The 21,149-nt window shown below is 42.6% G+C and overlaps 1 long non-coding RNA gene across 1 annotated transcript in view; it reads left to right on the top strand.

Moving 5' to 3' along the window:
* The first annotated feature begins 229 nt into the window (after positions 1–229).
* The window catches only part of LOC128918750 (uncharacterized), a 40,660-nt gene continuing 19,740 nt past the window's right edge, over positions 230–21,149 (top strand). The window contains exons 1-2 of the long non-coding RNA XR_008469698.1: positions 230–522; positions 4,502–4,558. This is a non-coding gene — a long non-coding RNA (uncharacterized LOC128918750). The remainder of the gene's footprint in view (positions 523–4,501; positions 4,559–21,149) is intronic.

Genomic DNA, 21,149 nt, shown 5'->3' with positions numbered 1-21,149 from the left:
TTAGCTGAAGCATAAAGCAAACTATACCAAGTGTAGAAAAAACTCACCCTGATGTCCTGTTTGACAAACTGACCTGCGGGTCACAACCTGAGTTTATTGATCTGTGGGGCCTTGTCTGGGTGTCGGGCATGTTTTCTGGACTTTGGTTTCAGCTGCATTCCTGACTTCTGAAAGAGTAGGGGGTGTGGATTTCTACTAGGAGTAACCACTGGGAAGGAAGTAATGTTCATTAAGTGTGCAGGCAGTGCAGGACTAAGCATGCTCAGTGAAAAAGCTTTTCTCCTTTGCCTGTCAAGCCCTATGTTTGAACTCATTCCAGAATGCCGGATTTACTTTTCACGAAGAAACAGTACCTGGCTGGACTGCATTTTTCTTTCCCTCCTCAGTCAGCGGAAGATTGGAAACAATATTCTTTTGATGATGAGCGTGCTTGCAGTAATGCGATGTGCCTGCGTGCAAGTGTGAATCTTGCAGGGGAGAAGGAAGACAAACTTTGCTACCTGTGAAATGAAGACTTCTTAGGTCAGTAAGGGGTGCAGAGAAACTAACTTGTCGAGCAGCTTTTGACTTTTAACTTGTGCCTTTGTTTTCTGCTCTGCTGTATCCCTTCCCATCTTTAGCAGAGCTGAACTTTTCAAAAAGTTTAGCAGCTTTCTGGTTGTTCAGCCTCTCTGATAAGGTAAACTTGTTTCAAGTGAAAACGTTGTGAGGTTTGTGGGAGCTGAGTTTAGCTTTTAAAAACTTGAGTTGCTGGTAGTGTAGAGGTTTGTTTTCTTTACTTTTTCTTTTCTTTCTTCTTTTTAGTGGTTCCTATAAATGCAATCCTTTGCTTCCAGTGTGTGTCTTTTAAAAGACTGTTCCCCCTTCTCTCCCCGCCCTCTCCCTTAGAGCTGAAAATGAGACTCGGTCTTGAATAATAAACTCTGTATGTTATCAAGCAAATCTTGTGGCTTGTTCATGTGATCATTTCCAGCCTGAGCATAGATGTTTTGCCTTTTAATATGTTCGCAGTTCTTTCTGGAAAATGAATTGCAAAACTGCTATTAGAGGGGTGAGAGAAAGCAATTTTACTTGATAACAACATGTTTCAATGTAATAGACTATTGCGCTTTTAAATTTTAAAGTGCTCTCTACTTTTGGGGTTTAAAGGCATATTTAGAACTCCTGTCTCGTGAGGTTTTGAAATATTCCCAACCTTAGAAAGGGGAAGGAGAATAATTTTTTTTGAGACTTTGTGCTGGCTAATGGATATTTTTCTGAACATAGGCCAAATGGTCAAGAAACAAAATGACCACTGAATAAGAAGTGAAATGGACTCAAATAATTAGAAACTGACTGTAGTTAATGATTGTTTGAAGTAGGTCAGAAACATTTGGCAGTTTCTGGTGTTAAATTTTGTCCTCCGATGTTCTTCAGAATTGTATTCAGAGTTATATTGCTTATGAAAAGTTAGTATTTAATCTTGTAAGAGCAAAGAATACATGCAGCATTCAATATTTGAATTATATGAATTTTATAAACTTGATCTAATGGAAGAAATAACTATATGCAAATGTAAAATCCTTGTGTTTAAAGCCTTCATATTTATTGTTTGGTTATTTTTGAACTGGAAGTTGATTTCCCATGCAAAGGATCTCAGTAAGAAAAAAGGGAAGCAGGTTAGTCCTGGTGCATACTCCAAGTCACGGGATTAGAAGTGCGTAATATCTTCGCAAACTACAACAGGTTATGGGGGTGCTCACCACTCTCAGCTGAAAACTCTGCATCTCTTCTTTGCAAAAGGCAAGAGCAGAGCAAAAGTAGAAGTGACTGGGTTACGCTGGGGCTCTCGGTTATTCCCACCGGGATTACCTGCTGCGTGTACATGGAGGGACAGGGAGCAGCTATGCCAAGCAGAAGGAATCTGCAAATGACCAAAGGTGAAGCTCTCTGATCTCTCCTTACGCTTATCCCCTGAGATCCAAGTTTTTGATGAGAGAAGGCTGGGAAAATTTCTTTGCATTTTTCTTCTTCTTTGATTTAGCAACCTGGGGGGGATTATGGAAGCAGGCAGGGTTGTGCTGCAGATGGACACGGACTTGGTGTGGCCACAGCCTAGTCTCTCCCCTCTTTGCGTGCTATACCTCCATTTCCTTAGCTGGGAAATGGGGAGGGTGACCGGGAGGGTCTTTTGTAAGGTACTTTGCATATTTATAGAAGAAAAATGCCTTGTACTTTCAGAGAAGCGATAAGCCCAGGCTGCAAAACTGCACACCCTCATTTGAGTTTTGAACACTAATGTTTGGACCTCAGGTCCAGATATTTAGCTTAGATCCTTTTAGTGACAGTGGAAAGGCAAAATATTGTCCTAACCCAGACACAAACAACGTGGCTTCCCCCATGCTATTGTTCATTTTCAGGTATCCAATTCCAGCAGTTTTGTATGAATCCACTTCACGTGCAAAATATAATTAGGGACAGGAAATGTTTTTGGATTATTTCATTTCCCCTCCTAGGGTTGAGATTTTTGCAATTTATAGGCTTGCAGAAGTTATAAGTGGAAAACAACTCTTAGGCCACAGAGCCCAGATCTTAACAACCCTACCTGTGATGTATAGTAGTAAAGTCCATTAAATGACTATCAGCCAGATTTTGGCCAATAAACCGTTTAGCCTCTTGCCTATTTTTATTTCCATCCTTCATCTTCCCAAGTATTCCCAACGCAAGTCTATTATAGTTCACTGGATGAATTTAAATCCTTCTTTATTTTTAAAACAAAGGAAGGGCATTCCATAGTTCCTGGAAAGGCCCAGGTCTTTCTAAGGTTTCATTTACTTCCAGAGTGGATCAAGCCATTGCAAATGTGTGTAGCAGTAGCATAATTTTCTGTCTGTCTTTCATTTGTGTTCTGAATCCTGTCTTTTTGAACAATTTAAATGGGGAAAAACTTAACAATGTGTCTCTCCTCTCTCAGTTCTGTGTGTGATCTCGCTCTTTGAAATGAAGGCATATCTTCTGAAACCAGCCATAATCAATAGGCAGAGGTGAAATTTGAATAGAGAAAGCAGGAGGTGGAGGAATGGGATATATCGTATCGCCTTGAGCAGTAGGTTACCTTTGCTGTGAGTCTGTTCCTGTCCTGGGATGTGCAGAGCAGAAGCACAATGGTCTTGGGTTTCTGGAGCAGTTAATTGTGGCAGCTTCCTTGTTTCAGTGCTTATATAGGGACATCCTTCTAAGGCCTTTTTTGAAGATGGTGAGTGCTCAGAGCAGTTTGAATATCAGGATGTCAAGACCCGTCTGAAACACCCTGGCTAAGTCACTCAGAAAAGCAAGCCAGCTGGTATCCGGCACTGCTGGAGAAAAACAGACCCCAAATGGGTGTATCTCTAGTGGGTCATTCTTGACCTACAGATGCTAAATGTGATCTGCTCAGATAATTTACCCTTGCGATTATTGGAATGTTCTCCAAAACTGGGCAGGACTTTCTGTATCGCTAAGTGCGGGGAAGTATAAAACAAATAGGGGATGATTTATTTTAGAGAAAGCTGCACTAGATGACATTGCGCCTCTTTTGAGGAAGCACAGAGTTTGCACTACATGTCAGAATGTGCGACTGTATTTTTTCATGTCTAGCATAGAAGCGCGCAAGGCAAAAGCTGATAATGGTACCTCAGGCAGTATTTTAGAATATCACAGCCAGTAATGTGGATTATTGCCCTGTACTTTTGTCCTTGAGAAGAACCAAGGAACAGCAGGGCAAGTCATTGTAGGCTGCTCTGTCTAATGTTTATTTTGAGGCAGATGATCTTGGTCATTTTTGGGAAGATCTTGAATGTGCCTTTCTTTCCCCACTGTCTCTGTCCCCAAGAGCAGTGTGTGAAAGTAGCTGCCGGGAATGAGCCATGTAGGAGCTGGAAGCCTACAGTCTGGCTAAAAACATCTTTACAAGTTCATAGTAAAGCTGATTCCCTTGCCTATAATTTCTGGCGGAGGCTGCATGTCTACAAGTAACACCTTTTCACCAGTGCAGTTTTCACAGCTCTACCACTCTGGAGGAACCATGTCTGACCCTGTCCCCTCAGTCACCTCTCGCTGAGGTCTGTTCCTGAGCCAGCCATAGCCACAGGTGGAGTGTCAGTGGCCAGGATTGCTGTAGGGCCAGCTGCAGAGCCAGGGCTCTGCTCTGCTGAAGAGCTTAAGTAGTGCCTCCTCCTCTCCATCAACTGACATGAAACAATCTCTTTTCTCTGTGCACTGGTGGGTTCAAGGAGCCATCCAAAGATACAAAGGCATCTTTGCCTCTTTGAGAGCAGAAGCAGCAAAACAGGGATGATTTCTGAGGAACGCTTTTCCTCAAGGCGTTGATTTCACTGTAATTTTTCCTAGAAGGCAGAGAGATGCTTCAGGTATTGCCACGTGGTTGCTATGTGTTTGAGACATAGGACAGTGACCGTAAGCAAAAGACAATCCTTTAGTGAGCACTGGTGTTAATGGTGAATTCCTCCGTTTATTTTTACAGGTAGCAGTGGAAATGAAAACAATTCTATTTGCGATATTGTTCACAGACTCCACAAATGTAAGTACAAATATAGTTCAAAACTGCACTATATTTCACCATAGGTGGAAATGTGAGTCTAATGATCAAAGAACAATATACATGTTAATGTTGTGTGGGTTTTAAAAAAAGCAAACAAACAAGGAGGCTAGGGGAAAGTTACGTATTTGACATTCTCTTGCTGGCTTTGCACAAAATCAGGGTTCATTTGGATTTAGATCCTGCTGTATTTGGGCCAAAGTTGTCTCTGGAGAAATCTGGGAGGGACAGAAGAGGAGAAAAGCTTTTAGCTCTGTCTGTTGAGAAACCTCCTGGGTAGCAATTTCAGAAACTCCTGCGGGACTGAGGAGTCTAAGTCCTATTTTTAGAAGTATTGTGGGAGCTTAAATCAGGCTTTAAAGCTTTTAGGAACCTGAAAACGCAGGTAGGAACCCCGTGGGATCTATGAAGTGTCTGAACAGGTTATGTGCCTCACTCTGAGAGTTAATACTTAACTCGCCATAGGGGCGTTAGTAAAAGCCACTAGACTTCTGCATGAATCTTCATGTATCCCATATCCTTATAAATCTTACATCACCTCATTTCGGAGGAACCGTGATTCATAAATATGAAGCCTGAGTTTAAGGTTCTCAATGGATGTAAGTGATTTTGAATATATTATCCATTGCTTTAAAACCACAAGTGAAAATAATGAATGCACCACATAGTGTCTCTTGGTGCCTCCTAGGCTCGTTTCTGTGTTCACCGAAGTTCAGGCGATTTTTTGTTTGAGGCTTTAGTTTCTGCCACTTGAGAGGCTGGAGAATGCTGCAAAATGTAAACTGAAGTTCAGTGCAGATTCTGGTCTCTGTAAAAGTTTGTGGGAGTTGCAGCCTTGGGTAGAATTCAGCATCTGGATCTCCTTCCCAGGCAGAGACGCAAACAAGCAGAATTTTCTGCATCGATATGCAAATTCTCCCAAGAAATGGGTGCCTTTCTGAATTGCCTCTGTGTTGCTGTTGGGGTTCAGGTGGTTGAAAAAATGAGCTTTGTGTTCACAAGGCAGCAGGGACTAGGGTTTCTCCAAAGTGCCTTTGTTTGGGTATATGTAAAGCTATCAATGCGTCATTCTTTCTGCTTCAGCTGTTAGAGACTCCCATCTTCTCTATTGATTTTACCCAGAATGCTTACTGCCCTTGAAGGTGTGACCTGTACCTCAGGCTAATTTATTTCTGTCATGGCCGCAGCATTTTTTAGAGGGCAGCGGGGGTAGGAGAGAGAACAATGAATTCAACATGGAATATAAATCCCAAGTCTGTAGCCTTCAGACATTCCAGTACATACCCCACTCCATTCTCCCATTTGGCATTCTGCACGGTCTTGGATTAAAAGTGGGTAAAAAAAAAAAAAAAAGCAAGCATTTGTATAACTAATCAGGTAAGCCATTCTGGGGTAATCCCTTTGGTCACACATACTGGCATGTATATTAAAATTTTGCTAGGCTTCTAAACCATTTACAATGACGTCCTACTTTATGAGCCTGAATGCCAAGTCTCACCTTCATGGCCTAGAAGTGTCTCGGATCTGAGCACTGTTACTTTAATCTAGTGAAATTTGTGTTGTGGAATGTGGATGGACAAAGACTTTGTTTTTATGCTGAAAACTCATTTTGGACCATAGTGGTGGTGGGGGGATGGATTTTTAAATTTTATTTTATTTTACACTGTATCGCATATTCTTCCTTGTTCAGTTTTTATAGACAGAAATGTGAAACTTAAATGATGTGTAGGCACAGAAATTTAAACTCTACAAATACTGAATTTAAACACCTGTCTCCTTTCATTATTCTATTGAACTAAGCGTGTTTTGCTCTCATGACCTGCCTGTGTAGCTGAAGTCTTTCCCTCCTGCCCCATGCACTTCGTCAATATTGTAGGATTTCTCTAGGGCAAACGTTTTGCTTCCAAGTTCCCCCACAGAAAGGCTGAGCATCGTGTGCTGCAGTGGGTTGTGAACTTTGTCAGAAAACTTTGTTGGACTGGTACCGTGGTCTGGGGATGCATGTGAGGACTGGGATAGATCGTGCGGTGCTTTATGGACCCCCTCCTCCCACCTCGCTTGGATTTTGGTAAATAGCCGCTGAATCCTCTGAAATTGGAGGCACAAAGTAGTGAGCCCTGGATCCTCCAGTATGGTGATGATGATAATATATACAAAGAGGGTAGATTTAGATAAAATATTAGGAAGAAATTGTTTGCTGTGAGGGTGGTGAGCCCCTGGCCCATGTTGCCCAGAGAAGCTGTGGCTGCCCCATCCCTGGAGGGGTTCAAGGCCAGGTTGGACGGGGCTTGGAGCAACCTGGGCTGGTGGGAGGTGTCCCTGTCCAGGGCAGGGGGTGGCACTGGATGGGCTTTAATGTCCCTTCCAGCCCAAACCATTCTGTGATTCTATGATTCTATGATATCATGGACTGACTGGTTGGACTCTGCAGTTCAGACCAGAATTTGGTGTTCAGGTTTGGGTTCATTGAGTTCTCCAGCAGTGGAGAGGCAGCTTTAAGGAGCTATATCAAAACACGAGCTTCACATAAAGCAAAGTTACTGACTTCCTTGGAAATTTAATGCTCGCACTTCAGAACAGCTGACCCAGGAGTACCTGGCCCGGGGTTACTGCTGTGGGTCAGGGCAGCGAGGCCAGCTGGGCAGGTCAAGCTTCAGAGGAATGCAGAGTTGTCTGGAGTTGAAGCATATGAGATTTCCAGGTGATTTCCTGGGAGCTGCTGCTGCAGAAAGCACTAAATTACCCCAGGATAACTGAATTTAGTGAAATTTCAACCTGTTTGGCCTGAATTCAAAGTTTATAGTTAAATCTTGCTATTTGCCATGTGATTTGGGTTCCAAGTGGCTCCATGTCATGCAGACATAAATGTTTGTTTTTCTTCCCCCACACATTTTCTGCAGTGAATCACTGAGAAGCATTTCTGTAGCGCCTACTGCTGTAGAGAGGAAAAGTGGAACAGGAGGTATCAATTCAGAGGAGAAATGTGAATAAAGAGAAGGTTTATGATTTGTGCAAGGGAAAAAGGGATGCTGTGACATAGGAAATGAAATGGTCTGTTGGTATAAAGCGTATCTTTTCGCACCTCCACTTTCTGCATTGTGGCAAACGTATATATATGACCTCCGCCAACATATTGGTTATTACTCACGGAACAAAGCAGCCAGGGCTGGGCATTCAAGCATGTAGTCTCCTTGTATCTTGGCATCTTTGTGTTTATAGGTCTCACTCTTTTTACTTTGCCCCTAATAGCAATAAAGTAAAACAAGATCCGGTCTTTTCATAGCATTGCCACTCTCCTAAAACAGAGGGAGGGAGGAAAAGAAAGGAAGTTCCGGCACAGAAAAGACCCTGTGCTCCTGTAAATGATTTCTTGGGCCTCCAAGGAAAACCTGAAAGAGAGAGGGAGAAATACAAATGCTTAACTGAAACATGGTAGCAGCCACCCTTGTGATTTAGAACAATGCCTTGGGGTCTTGATTTATTTCTCACTAGTAACAGATTCAGAGACTAATTGTGCCTAGAACCCACCTCATGGTTGTTTGGTTTTTTTAGCAAATCACTGGAGAAGAGTTGCCCAAAATGTTATTTCCCCAATTTTTCCATGAGGGTTGCATTTTTAATTGAAGTAGGAAAATACTGGGTAGTTTACAGCTTAGAGGGAGATCTTAAGATTCCGATGTTGCTTCTACTCTCGTGTCGCCACCATCAAAATGCTTTTGTGCTTCAGGTATAGATCAACGTGTGCAGCTTGGTTACTGTTGTGTGCCTGTCCCTCCATGAAACTTGAGTCTTGGTGGAAGTCTTCAGTCTTTATCGCAGAGGGGGTTGTGGGATAGGATAAAGGTTTCTGCTGTGGAATTCTGGCTTCTTCTGAGGCTCAGTTTCATCTTAGCATCATTATGGCCTTTCATTTCATTTGTATTTTCTCCCTATCATGTGGGATGGCACCCACTGGACAGGTTTGGAAATTCAAAAAGAAAAATATAATAATTAGATTGCCTAATACCCTCAATTGAGCTTAACCCCTCATTGTGTTAAGTGCTGTACGAACTGAGTAAGAGTCCATGACCTTGAAGACATGGCAGTCAGGAGGTGGCAAAAGTGAAATGTTATTATTGCCAGTTTGCAGATGAAGAATTGCCCAGGGTGCCCAGGAAGGGAAAATCAGATCATAGGTAGGAAGATGATGAGATTTTTTGGATTCCTATGAGCCTGTGATGGGCCACCATCATTTTGGAGTCTGTCACCAGGCAGTGTTGCAGCTCTGCTTGCTGCCGTGAGTTTTCTGTAGGAATGCGCTTGCTGGCTTCTCCGAGTCGCTGGTGGTGGCAGTGCCTTCCTGAGGAGCTGCTTTGCATTAGGAATTCTCCTCCTTTGGTTGTAGAAACCCTTCAGAGCTATCAGTACTGAAAACACCTCTGAATCCAGTTCACATTTGCTTCATGTCTGCTTGCTGTTCTAGAAGTCTTGTGATTTTTCATCCTTTACTGTCCGTCTTGGAAAGGGCATTTGTGTGCCCAGTTTAAGCCCGGAGGCAGCCTCACGTCAGTGATGGGAGAAATGAGTCCCAGGGCTAATGGCAGAAACAGAGAATATTAGCATGTCGAAAAATACTGCAGATAAGATGTATAAGGTGTAGTGGGAGATTTTAGGAGTGAAAAGCATTCCAGTAATGCAACTGAGTGGTTATTATTTAATATCTTATAAACCAAAAACATCAGTCAAATTTTCCAGTGTGCAAATGAAGGAAAAATACCTAAAGCTGGGTCTGAGAGACGCTTTGCAAAACAATTTTATATCTGAGAAGGCCTCTCATATGCTTCCCAGATGTACAATCCCATATGTCTGTTCTGTTAGGCTGATTATGGAATACATGCATTTATAGCTCAGAGCAAAGGGAGAATTGATTTCTTTCTAGAGTGGTGTGGGTATCACTGTGTTCAAGATGATTAAACATTAGAACTGCAGTGCACGCAGACAGATCCACCCTGGTGTTTTGGTGTGAGAGGCTGTGGATGAAACTTCTGGGTGTAAGTAGTGCATATGTGAGAATGCCTTGCTTGTGTTGGTAGACGGCTTAAGGTTTTCGGTTGTTGTATCCAGTGCTGCAGGTACGTGTGTGAGTAACTTGACGCAAAAGAGTAGTCCAAAGAGGCTACTTACTGCTTGCACGCAGGAGCTGTACACCCCAAGAGATCCTGGCCTAGGCGTAGCGTCTCTTGTACATTCAGTATAATTCCTCCAGGGAGCTCACCATTCAAACTGACAAGACAAAGGGGCTATTATTACATGTTTAGATGTAAAAGAACTGTGGGCTTGCCTACATTGGAATAGTCGCAAGTTAATTCGTATTAAACTAATGATGCATATATAAAATGTATTAGTCAAAGTGCACTGAACCCCTTTGTGGTCACTCTTGTTCGTGGTGAAAGTGATTTCTTTTCGTTTAAACTTGATTCGCTTCCAAAGTCAGTTTAGTGAAACCTAATTAAAGCCACTTCGATTGTGAAGTAAAAAGTCTATGCAGGGATTTAAATGGTGCTCAACTAACTTACCTCAAAAATTAATATGGTTTAATGTTTTTGAGTGCTCTGGTGTAGACAGACCATGTGGCACAAAAATGTTATATGCTTTCTCCAAAGTCCACTTTTGATTTTATCATCTACTTTTATTGTTTGGATTTTTTGCCTTTTAAGACTGAGCACCAATACAATGTGCTAATTTCAGCTTTCATACAATAAAAAAAGCATGATTTGTTGCAGAGAAACATCTTTGAGAATATTAACCCCAAAGGTGTCAATATCTGAATTCAAGTAATTTTAGACTAATTTTAAAGGTGTACTTGTATTTGAAAGTTCGGGTTTGTAAATGCTGAAGATTATTCAGTACCCTGGAGGGAGTGATGGATATTGAATTCTAGTCAGTGTCATAACTGGAAATCTAATCTCTGTAAAATCGAGCTCATGGTTTAGCACTGAATTATTCCATATGTAGAGGGAAAACAGCTTGGCTGAGCGATATCCATGGTTGTGATGAAATTCAGTTAGGTGTGGGTTTGAGCCTGTCCGAGTCCAGCTGAGACTCCCAAACGTGAGCACACACAGGGAAGAGAGTCCAGAGCATTTGGAAGCCCAGGCTAAAAGTAAAAAAATGGAGCACATTACATGGCTTAATGTGTAAACAAACTCTGCTCCATGCAGTATGCAGGCTTTGGGCTATAGAACGCAGGTAGGCTGTAGCCTCTTCCCATTAAGACATACGTTTAGAGGTTGCATGGACCTCTGGAACCTGAGCTAACAGGTGGCAGTACAGACTGAAGGCAAACAGGATACGGCGATGGGTGTTCCTTGGCTGCAATTAAATCATAGAAATGTCTAAGTCTCTGTAATGGAGACCTGAAGTTTTGCTATTAGTACTGTATTTAGAAATGGAGGTATTTGACAGGCCTGTGATGGGTGGAGGTATAATAATTTTATATAGATTGGGACCAAGAAAAACAGAAATCTGTTGGGTTTCATTTCCACTTGTGTTGCTGGCTTCCTCTGTAAGCTTGAGGGGCAAGTAATTTAAGAGCTCTGTGTGTCTCAGTTTCTTCACCTGTCAGTTGGGGGAATTACTTCACAGGGGGATTGGAAGTATCATTATAATGATACTTGCAATATGCTTTCATATGCTAGGTAGAGGAGTGGAAGCGTTAACATGTACAAGAGAAAAAGAAAAAAGTAGGTTATCTTGTCTGAGCTTGTCATGCTTCTACTATGTCAGCAAACTCAGGGAGACAAGAGAAAGGAGAGAAAGAGAGATCAAAAGAATACATTAAATTAAAAAGTAAACTGAGAAAGTTAAAGTGGCAAGTAAGGAGTTGCATAGGACCTATTCTGTGCTTTGCTGCATTAACCTTGCTTCTCCATCCTCCGCCAGGGTCTTTGTCATCAACAATGTGCCACCAAAAATCACAAGGCAATCCCTGTGTCTACCACGTGCTCTTGAGCTCCTGTCAGCTCTGGTGAACTGGCTGCACTGAGGTTGCTCTGCATGTGAACAAAGGCCTTTTGAGGAGAGCGGGGGATTTTTCCTGGGAGATGGAAGAAGCAGGGATGCTTGGACTAGTGTGGGACCTGGTACAGCTCAGATGCTTGGGGAGCTTCCCTTCGCTTTCAGTAGGACTATCCATATTCCTTACTTGTGGCACCTTAGGGTGTGATGTGCAGCTGCTCCGTGTTGCAGTGGTGGTGGCAGCAGTAAGGTAAGGGTTGTTACACCGGGGCCTTGCCTTCTACCTTGTCACTGGCAGTGGCGAGTGGCACGTGCTTAGGGAAAGACTGTGCAAAGGTGGGGTTTATATGTCCTCCCAGCTCCTAGCAATCCATACTTCAGCAACTCCCTAAAGCACAGGCTGCGTCTGCTGTGATGTGTAAGGCTAATATTGTACTTCTTCCATCACAGACATGACAGAGTTAATTTACCTTTCTGTGCTTGCATTGACACTTCTCTGAAAGCTGCTACAGTTACACACAGCAGCAGTATTGGGAAACAGCTTTCAGAATCTGCATTTTTCCCCTCCCTCTTTGTTGCGGCGGGAGCAAAAAGTCTCTATGCAGGATAGCTGTTTCCTCTGAGCTTTGTCAACGCGTTCACACTAGGTTGGGCTTCTGCACAAATGTTTCCCTGAGCTTCAAAGTCCATGTGTGAAGAAGGCAGCTCTGTAATGTGGTACTGCTGTGCAGCATGTTGCGGTAGCTCACGAAGCGGTGCTGTCTCCTGTTGGGGGACAGACCCGGCAGATTGATTTGGTGCCTCCCCATTTGTGTTCCTACAATATGGATTCATTTTTGGAAGTGGTGAATGCGCGTTCAGTCCTTCAGAGTTGCTGCTGTTTGGCATCTTTTGACAAACAGGCCACTGAAATGCTCTCTCAGCTGTTTGGACACAAGGAAGTTTCTTTTTTTTGTCCTTTCCTTACCCTGTTTGTTTTGAAGGCACATTCTCTTGGGTAGTTAAGATGACCAAACATAGTTTTGAGCTGTGTTTATCTTCTTTTTAGTTTGATCTGTTGTATCTGATCATGAAATAGGCCAAAGAGTCTTCATATGCAGATCTATAATATGGCAGATTTTCCATATAAAGCAGCCTGAGAAGAACAAAAACCATGTGGGGGAAAATTCTTGACAGTCAATATATGAAGGCTTAGTTATATTTTTACAGAATTATAGGTCAAACACTAGGCTGCCGAAAGCAGTCATACCAGCTGTAATCTTCTTTAACTGTATCCAGTCAGAAAAGATGAAAAATTGTTTTTCTGCCTTTGAAGAATGGAAATATCTTTTTCCATATCCACTTTGACCTGTTTTACTGTAACAGATTCTGGATCCACTCAGCTAAATCATCATAAGCAGAGTTTGATGGAAACAAATTGCACCATAAAGCTTATCCTAAAACTCTGCCTTTTGCGCCTTCAGCAGCTGGGTAGTTTTTGAAGAAAAAGTGCTCAGTTTGCATCCTAAGCCTCCTCAGACTGCCTTATCTGTGGCAAAGCTGGACTACTTGGAACCATGGGCTGTGCGGTATAATCTTATTTTTACACATGGTCAGACTGTTTTACTGTGTGTCATCTCAAATGCACCCTTCCTTTTTGAAAACCACAAGTAACCACGAGCTTCCGCTGAAGTGCCAGCGAACAGTAAGTTTTCAAACGGACCGATGAGTAAATAAGAGTGGCAGGAATGGAGCAGAAACCTCTTGTAAAACAAAGGGAAGATGGCATCTGTCAGAGACCTTATTAGTATATGTGCCTATTAGCCATCCAACTGCACTGAAAAACACCTATGCTGAGATAACAGAACACAAATGCAGGAAAGCCCACCACTTTAAATGTGGAGGGCAGGACTTGAAGCACACACTCTCAAAGACATTAGGAGCAGAGCATGGAAGGTGCTATTTGCTTTATGATCTGCCAAATCTTGCAGTGTTGGGGAGTGGAGGAGGGCAGCAGAAACATCAAGCTGCCTTAGAGCAGTTTGTGTGTCACTGCCAGAGAAATGGGTTATGGAAAGGTAGGCAACTCTCTGTATTCATGTTTTAATGCAAATTGAGACACTTGTATGGATAATATCAAGAATGTCTTGGACATATTTTAGCAGATATTTGTAGTGGTGGTGTTGAGGACGTAGATAAGGTCTGTAGAGGGATATAGTGATGAAGTGATGGGATCTCCTTCATATTTCAAACTTTGCCATCTGCAAAAGGAGGTTATTTCACACAAGAAAATGTTTTGGAAGGCATGGATCTTCAGAGTCATCAAATGCGGAAGGATTTCGCATACTATTTCTCTAGATTCGAGCCACAGGACCTGATCAAGTTGACCGTTATCACAGCCAGCAGCGAAACTGGGAGATTAGCTTGTAGAAATGCTCTCTTGCTGAAATAACTTTTCATCTTCTTGCCCAATACGATGGTCTTTCTACTTCTTGAGGAATAGCAGGGTAAATCTTAACCAGCTATTTGTCAGAAGTTACGGAGACTGTGTTAAAATATTTCACCAAGGGCTGTTAGCAAGTATTAGAGCCAACTTTAATGAAAAAGAAAATGATATGCCACTCTTGTGCATCAGAAGCACTAGGAGACATATTAAAAATTATCTCTGTCCAAGTAGCTCAATACTTGTTGATAAAAAAATGACTTGTACACAGTTTTAATTGCTGCCTTCATGATGAGACCAAAGAAAGTAAACTTGTAAGATTCTGGTGTATTTGCAGAGCAGAGTAACCCAGAACTCAGAGTTCCTCAGGAGGCTAAGCAAAATTCAGTGTTGCCATCCCAAGGGTTTCTAGCTACTCTAACCATGAGGAAGGGGCAAAGCGTGGATGGGGAACTGGAAAAAGGTGTGGTGTGAGGCTACTTACTCTTGCCGCCCCTATTTTTCTGCATGGTAGACTTTTAATTCTGTTACTCCTGTAGGTGGTTTCTTAAGTAGTGATATAATAATAAGAGCGCTGTTTCAATAGTGTGGGTATACTAATGGCATTGCTTAACTTGAGCGTGATGAAGAACCAATACAGCTGTGCTCTTCTTGTCAGAGGCTGGCTCGCCTGCTGCTAACTGAGGTGCTGTTCTTGGTTGTACTGTACAGACACGTGTTGTATAACAGAGCTGGTGTTAGTCTCCTTTACTTTTGTCCTAGTCATCATAAATAGCGATTTGAGAAGTGGAACTTGAGAAGAAGGTTATCCTGAGAAAAGACTCTAGGGAGATAAAGGTAACATATCACTTGATACAAACCAGATGATTAATGGTGAGGTTTGTAACTCCTATTTTGAAATGTTAGCGTTTAATGCAAATGTGAGCTATATCAGAGAAGATGATAATTTGGCTTTTAATTCAGAACTGCATATGGCAAGTCAGTAGTGTCTACTGTATAAAAGAAAATTGGAGTTATTGAGACACCTTCCCAGCTTCTTTATTTTATGAATGCATTCATTATAGTGTGCTTGGTTGGTTAGTTGTTAGTGATGCCATAAAATAGAGGCTATCCCTGGTGCTTACAGACTTCTGCTTGTTTTCATGGTTCCCTGATTATGCTGTATATCTGCTTACTCTTCATGCCATCTTGTGAAGATGTCAGACCATCGTCAGTTGAACAGCCTAGTTCTTGTTCCTCTTAAAAGACTTTTTTCTCTTCTGTGCTTTTGTGCAAACCGAATAGCAGCCACTTTCCATTTTACCAGTGGTACCTACACAGTAAGGAGGGCTGGCCACTAGCCAATTCATTTAAGTCTCTAGAATAATAGTTTGCTCTCTAATGAATAGTCGGGCTTTAAATCTCTCCGTTCAATTGTGGTGGCACTCCTGAAGTTGACAGGTACTTATAAGACACTGAGGAAAGGTCATTTGTTGGGTGTTAGTTTCATTGATCTGTCCAGAGAACCTTCTAGTCATTCCTCTCCACTCTTTGAAGGCAAAAAAAGGACAAAAAAAACCAGGCAGAAAATTCATTAATTTTCTCATATTTACTTCTGAAGTCACAAATAATGCATTCTAGGTAAGCAGTTCCCTTCTTTTCTGCCACTAAGTCAGTGTCTATCCAATATTACCTGTATTGCTGACCCATCGTTTGTATTGGTAGCGCGGCAGGTGAATTTGAGGCTCTGTCAGATCAGTTTGCAAGCATATCCAGAGAGAGTTACTTTTTGGCCCTAAGAACTTGTAATGCCAGTAGCCCTGAGAGGAAAAAGAAAACAAGGAAGGATGGATTGTTCTTCCGTTGTACGGATGGGGAAAGATTTGATGATTTGCCCAGGCTTGCACAGGGAATTTGTGGCAGAGTGGGTAGCAGAGCAAAATACCTCGAGGGCTAAGACGGTGTCATAGCTGTAGGACTATCCTAATGCCTTCACGCTGGTTCTTTTGCACGTATCCTAGAGACATACTTTATATAGAAGCATGTTGCTTGATAACACTGTCTCCATGGATTTGCTTGCGAGTACATGATTTTATGTTTTTATGTCTCTGCCAAATATAACAGAATTCAGCTTCACAGTTAGCATCATCTCATTCTGCGCAGGGAAACTGAGGCACAGAGCAAGGGGAGGACTTGCCCTGGACATCAGCCATATGTGCTAATCTTGGATTGGAGTCTGGGTGCTCCTTGGGACTGGCTTGCAGTGAGCTGGAGTAATACCACTGTTGCTAGATTTATTGCTTACTTCATCCTTCTTCCCCTGTACTAATAAATCAAATGCTACCATTTTCTTCCTGAAGCTGGAACTTAATGAACTTAAAAGCAATCTGAGGAAGGAGTCCTGTAGTACAAAAACTGGCTGTGCTAATGCCCTGTTCCATTTACAAAAGAAAACCAAGAGCAGTGGCAAAGTTATTTTTACTGGAACTTTAATTTACTTTAGACCCCAGCCACAGGAGTATCGAGTCCTATATTTCAAGAACTGGCTTCTGGATGCCCATGAGAATAAAGCCTAGAGTGACTTGGATGTTTCTTAAACCATGCTGGTAGGGAGTAGCTCCCATCTGCTAGCAGTGGACAAGAATGGTCTTAAATGACACAATTTGGGACCAAATTCTGATTTTTTCTGTGTAAATTTTTTGTACAAGGGCCAGGGGAGGAAGGAGACTAAAACTGAGGAAATCAGAGAAAACACATCTGCAGTGGCCATTTCTAGCTAGCTGGCTTGTGTCCTTTGGAATAAAAGGAGGGTGGAAAGGAGTGTGAAGTGGTTGGAGGAGAGACACACGCTCAGTGTTTGTGCGGGACCTTCCAGCACGCTCGAAGGGAAGTGCAGAAACCTGCTTGCAAATGTGGAGCTCCAGCTTCTACTCACAAGGCACTGGAATTGCTCTTGCAAAGCTGAATGCATATGAGAAGAGGGTGACATACTGTTAGAAACAAGGTTTTGAAAGAAGGCCCTTTGGCACTAAAAATGCAAGGCTGAGTGAAAGATTCTTTATCAGAATTGGTCACCATAGCACAGTCATAGAGCTCCGTGGATCAGCCTTTGCAAGGGAGAGGATGGTGGTACGGCAGGGTAGGAGGAGAGGACAAAGGGTTTAGATGTATTAGGGTGAAAGCTAAGGCTATGTTTAAGAGGGAGTGGGAAGCTACCAGAATAAGGGTGTGTGTGGACCTGCAGGTGAGGCTGGGAAGTTTGAACCTGAAGAATAACGCAGGAGAAAGTCAGTGAAGTGAGGAGTGCTGTGGTCAAAGCGGACCATGAAATGAATGGGAACGTTTCCCACTGTAGATAAGAGGAGAGCATGCCTGAGGTGAAGAGTTCTCAGCCCAGGGAAGTTATTAAGTGTCTGAATTCCTGGCGGCTGGCCTGAGGACATTGTTAAGAGAGGAATGAAGTCAACCGTGGACCCCCACTATGACTTGGCTGAATGATATTTAATATTTAAGCCTTTTAAAGTGGAGAGAATTGCATAGGAGCAGTTCTTAAAGAGGAAGGAACACAATCCCTATTGATGAACCGTGTGCATTCTCCATGATTTTTGTTCAAAATGATACTGGCAAATTAGCTTAGTCTGAAAAGAAGCTTTGGAGAATTGATGTTTTCCAGTTAATTCACAAGTGCCAGTTACTCCTTCTGTCTCCCCTTTTTACCCAATGTGTTTTTACTTTTTGCTTTGGTTTGGTTGAAGCCAGGGATGGCAGAATGCGTCGCTCTCAGGTGGTGCAGTGTGAACCTTATCAAAAGCAAAATAATACCTGTATTTTTTTTTTCTGTAGCAGTTTTACTTTCTGGAGGACAAAGCATTCTGTGTTTTCCCTGTTTGATAGACGGAAGTGAAGGACTGGGGAAAGGAAGTGACTTGTCACCCCACAAAACGGTAGTGTAGACAAAAATGGAACCAAGGTCTCCTCTTGATGGAGAGAAATTGGTCAGACTGCAGCATTTTCTCCAGGGTACAGAATGTAAAGTCTATTTAAGAAATTGGTGATTTTAGAAATCAGACCGTACCGGAAACTGAAGGTTATTTTATAAGGAAACAAAGCCTGAGTCCAAAGATGACTGAAGTCACTGGAATTCTTTCCATTGCTTTCCATGGGAGCAAATCTTTATTTAATCGTGGTTGGTAACAGGCAAGATAACACCTGACGAACTGTTTCCCATCTCAGTTCTTCCGGCTCTGCAATAAATACTGCTCTTCACTTAGAACATGGTCAGTTGTTAGATTTCCATACAGAAAATGGTCCACTGACTTCCATTTGAAGGAGGAGGGAAGAAGAAATGGAGGTGTGAGGATAAATTGCAGGAACAGGCAGCACAGAAGTGAAAGAAAGAGGAAGCAGAGAGTATTTACTTCTCACCTGCTACAAATTATCCTGCAGCACAATGGCAGCAGAAGGCGGTGAGGAGGAGGAGGAGCGGTGGGACAGGTGGCGGTGCAGCCGGCGTGCCGGGAACAAAAGGCTTTTCTGTCTGGAAACGTTGCGCGCCAAGGTGGGAGCTCCGTGCTCGCGCTGCGGCTCTCTGTGTCTCAGGGCTTTGGTTTCGGCAGACAGACACATGCTATGGCAGGGTTCGGAAAGGCCGGCCCACACGTCTGGGAGATCTTTTGCTCCCTAATGACACTCAGGCTGTGTCCTGCTATTGCTGGTCAGCGTTTTGCTTGCAGGCTAATGTTACAGTTGTACCAGAACTCGTTCCATATTGGCGTTTGATCCTGGGAGAACGGGAAAAATCTGGTCAATACGGTTCTCATTAGCCAGAAAAGCTGTAACATGCTGGAGTCATTAGTAGTTTGTTGATTGAGTTAACCGTGCAAGGCGGGCTGCAATTGATCATCTGCATTCTCATTAAATATGCCGCAGTCGAGGAGAGTTTGTTATGAAAGTATTTGGAGGACATGAGGAATCTTGGTTTCAGCCAAGAGCATCAGTTTCAAAATATCTTTTGGCTTAAAGCTCAAACTGTATAATTAATATCAGAGATGGGACTGAGGTGTAACATAAAAATCATCTTTCACAAAAGTGTTACTACGCAGGGTCTTGTTTCAGCTCAGCATGGGAAGAGAGATCGGGGCTGAAACTTGAATCCAAATCTAAACTTTCTCAGTTCTGCAAGAGGCAAGGGAAGTGGTGAGGGTCTGTGGCTAGGGGATTTCCATTTGGAACTGTCTAGTAGGTATTTGAAGGAAGGAAGCATTGCTGTGCTTCATTTAAAGATAATGAGGTATAGTAAACCCTAACCAAAAGTCAAGTTCGCTTCATCTTTGCATTGCTCATAAGATCGTCAATAAGTTAAAAAGATATATATAGAGAGAGGTGATATAATTTCGCTTTCAAGAAATGGGTGAACAGGAGTTGCTGAAGAGTGTTACCTTGAAAATATATCATGATCACTTTAAACCTTGTCTATGTCTTTCAGCTTTTGAAATGCTGAAGATCACATCTTGAGGGAATTTGTTAGAGCCTTTGAAGTATTTTTATGTTAGGCCCCTATGGCAGAAGATTGTACAGATCAAGAAAGTACCGGGTAGATTTATTCACAGAAAATGCATTTAAATTACCCAGCTATACGGGCACACATTCTTCATTTATAGCCTGGTGTCTGGTCTCTGAAATCCTCCCAAGAATTGAGGTCATAGAATTTGAAAATGAGCTTCTGTATACCATACTTCTGGCCTTTCAGATGTAATGTAGTCTGTACTGTGTGGTAAATTGGACGGAATTCAGAGAAGAGCAACAAAAACGATTAAGGGAGTAGAGGAACTGACTTACATGGAAAGATTAAAGGCGTTACAAATTTGTGGCTTGGTGAAGCAAAGACTACTGCAAGTCATTGGAAGTTTCTGGAGACAGGAATGCAGCTTCAAAATCCCCGGTCTTGTCTAAACCTGTTTTTGTTTGTGTGTTTGTTTAAAGCAAAATCTTTTTAGAGCAATATTCTCATCTGGTGTAACTTACCACGGTTCCAGTGAAAACAATGGAGCTAAGGGATCTCTGCCAAATTATACTGTCTAAAAATGTGGGCCTTGCGCTTTTTTAGAACTGCCAACAGCAAGCGTGGAAGCAGTAGTTTAGGGAGGCAACCGTTGTTTTAACTCCTGCAAGTTAATTCCCGGTATATTCAGAACACAGAGTGGTTAAATGCGGAAGACCTTTGGACGTCTTCCTTCTGTAGGGCCTCTGCCTTTGCTAATGCCCATTCTGGGGCAAGAGTGCTAATGAGCAGAGCTGGTTCCAGAAAGCTAAAGATTTTGTTTAATGCTTCAGCTGAACGTTGGCAAAAGGATGGACTGAAAGGACAATTCTTTTACCTTTTTCTTTAATTGCTCCTGCAGAAACACAGAGAGCTTTCAAGCCAGTAGAGAAAAGTCTAACATAGTCCCAGAAAATGGAGGAACGTTGCCATGAGAAGTCCTGAGAAGCTGCAGGTGTAATCCACTACTGGATGTATACGACATGCCTCCTTCTGTGCAACATTTGGACAGAGGAGCAGTCTGTAAATACCCCAATTAGTGAGTGTAGCATGTTGGAATAGGGTATAGCAGCTCATGTTTTCAACCTTAGAAACCCTTAGTTCCGTCCTTGCTGAGTTGATCAAGATGGTGGCCACTCTGCAGACACAAGGAACGAATTGTTCCCGATGGTCCACGGGGATTGAATTACAGTGAGACTGAGCAATTAAAAACGTGCTCTGACTCTTAGGAGAATGAAGTGTGAAGCCCATTGTACTGTGAAATAGTCTCAGAAGGGAAGTGATGGAGGCCCTGTTGCTTGGGATGTGGTACCTTTCATAAGGATGGAGTGTTAATTGAAGCATTATGGCCAAATTTTAACTGAGAAGTTAATTTCTGGCTCCTTTGCATGCTCCTTGTTCCAGCTGGGTAGGGAGTTATCCTGTCCCAGGGCTGAAGTGCGCTGTGATTTGGCTGTGGATGGAGTTCAGGAGCTGCCACCTTTCACATAAGTGATTGCTTTTATGAGATGGGTGAAGCAGAGGAAGGAGATGGGAATGCAGTAGCTTCTGGATGGAAGTTGCTACAAATAGCAGTTTCCATTGTAATTCATGTGTGATCTTTGCTGAGGGATGAAAGCGGCAAAACCTCTAAAACG

The sequence above is a fragment of the Rissa tridactyla genome, chromosome 17 (genome assembly GCF_028500815.1).
Source record: "Rissa tridactyla isolate bRisTri1 chromosome 17, bRisTri1.patW.cur.20221130, whole genome shotgun sequence".
In the NCBI taxonomy this organism is placed as follows: domain Eukaryota; kingdom Metazoa; phylum Chordata; class Aves; order Charadriiformes; family Laridae; genus Rissa; species Rissa tridactyla.
Note: the sequence above shows the minus strand (reverse complement) of the source record. Positions and strands in the feature narration are given on the sequence as shown.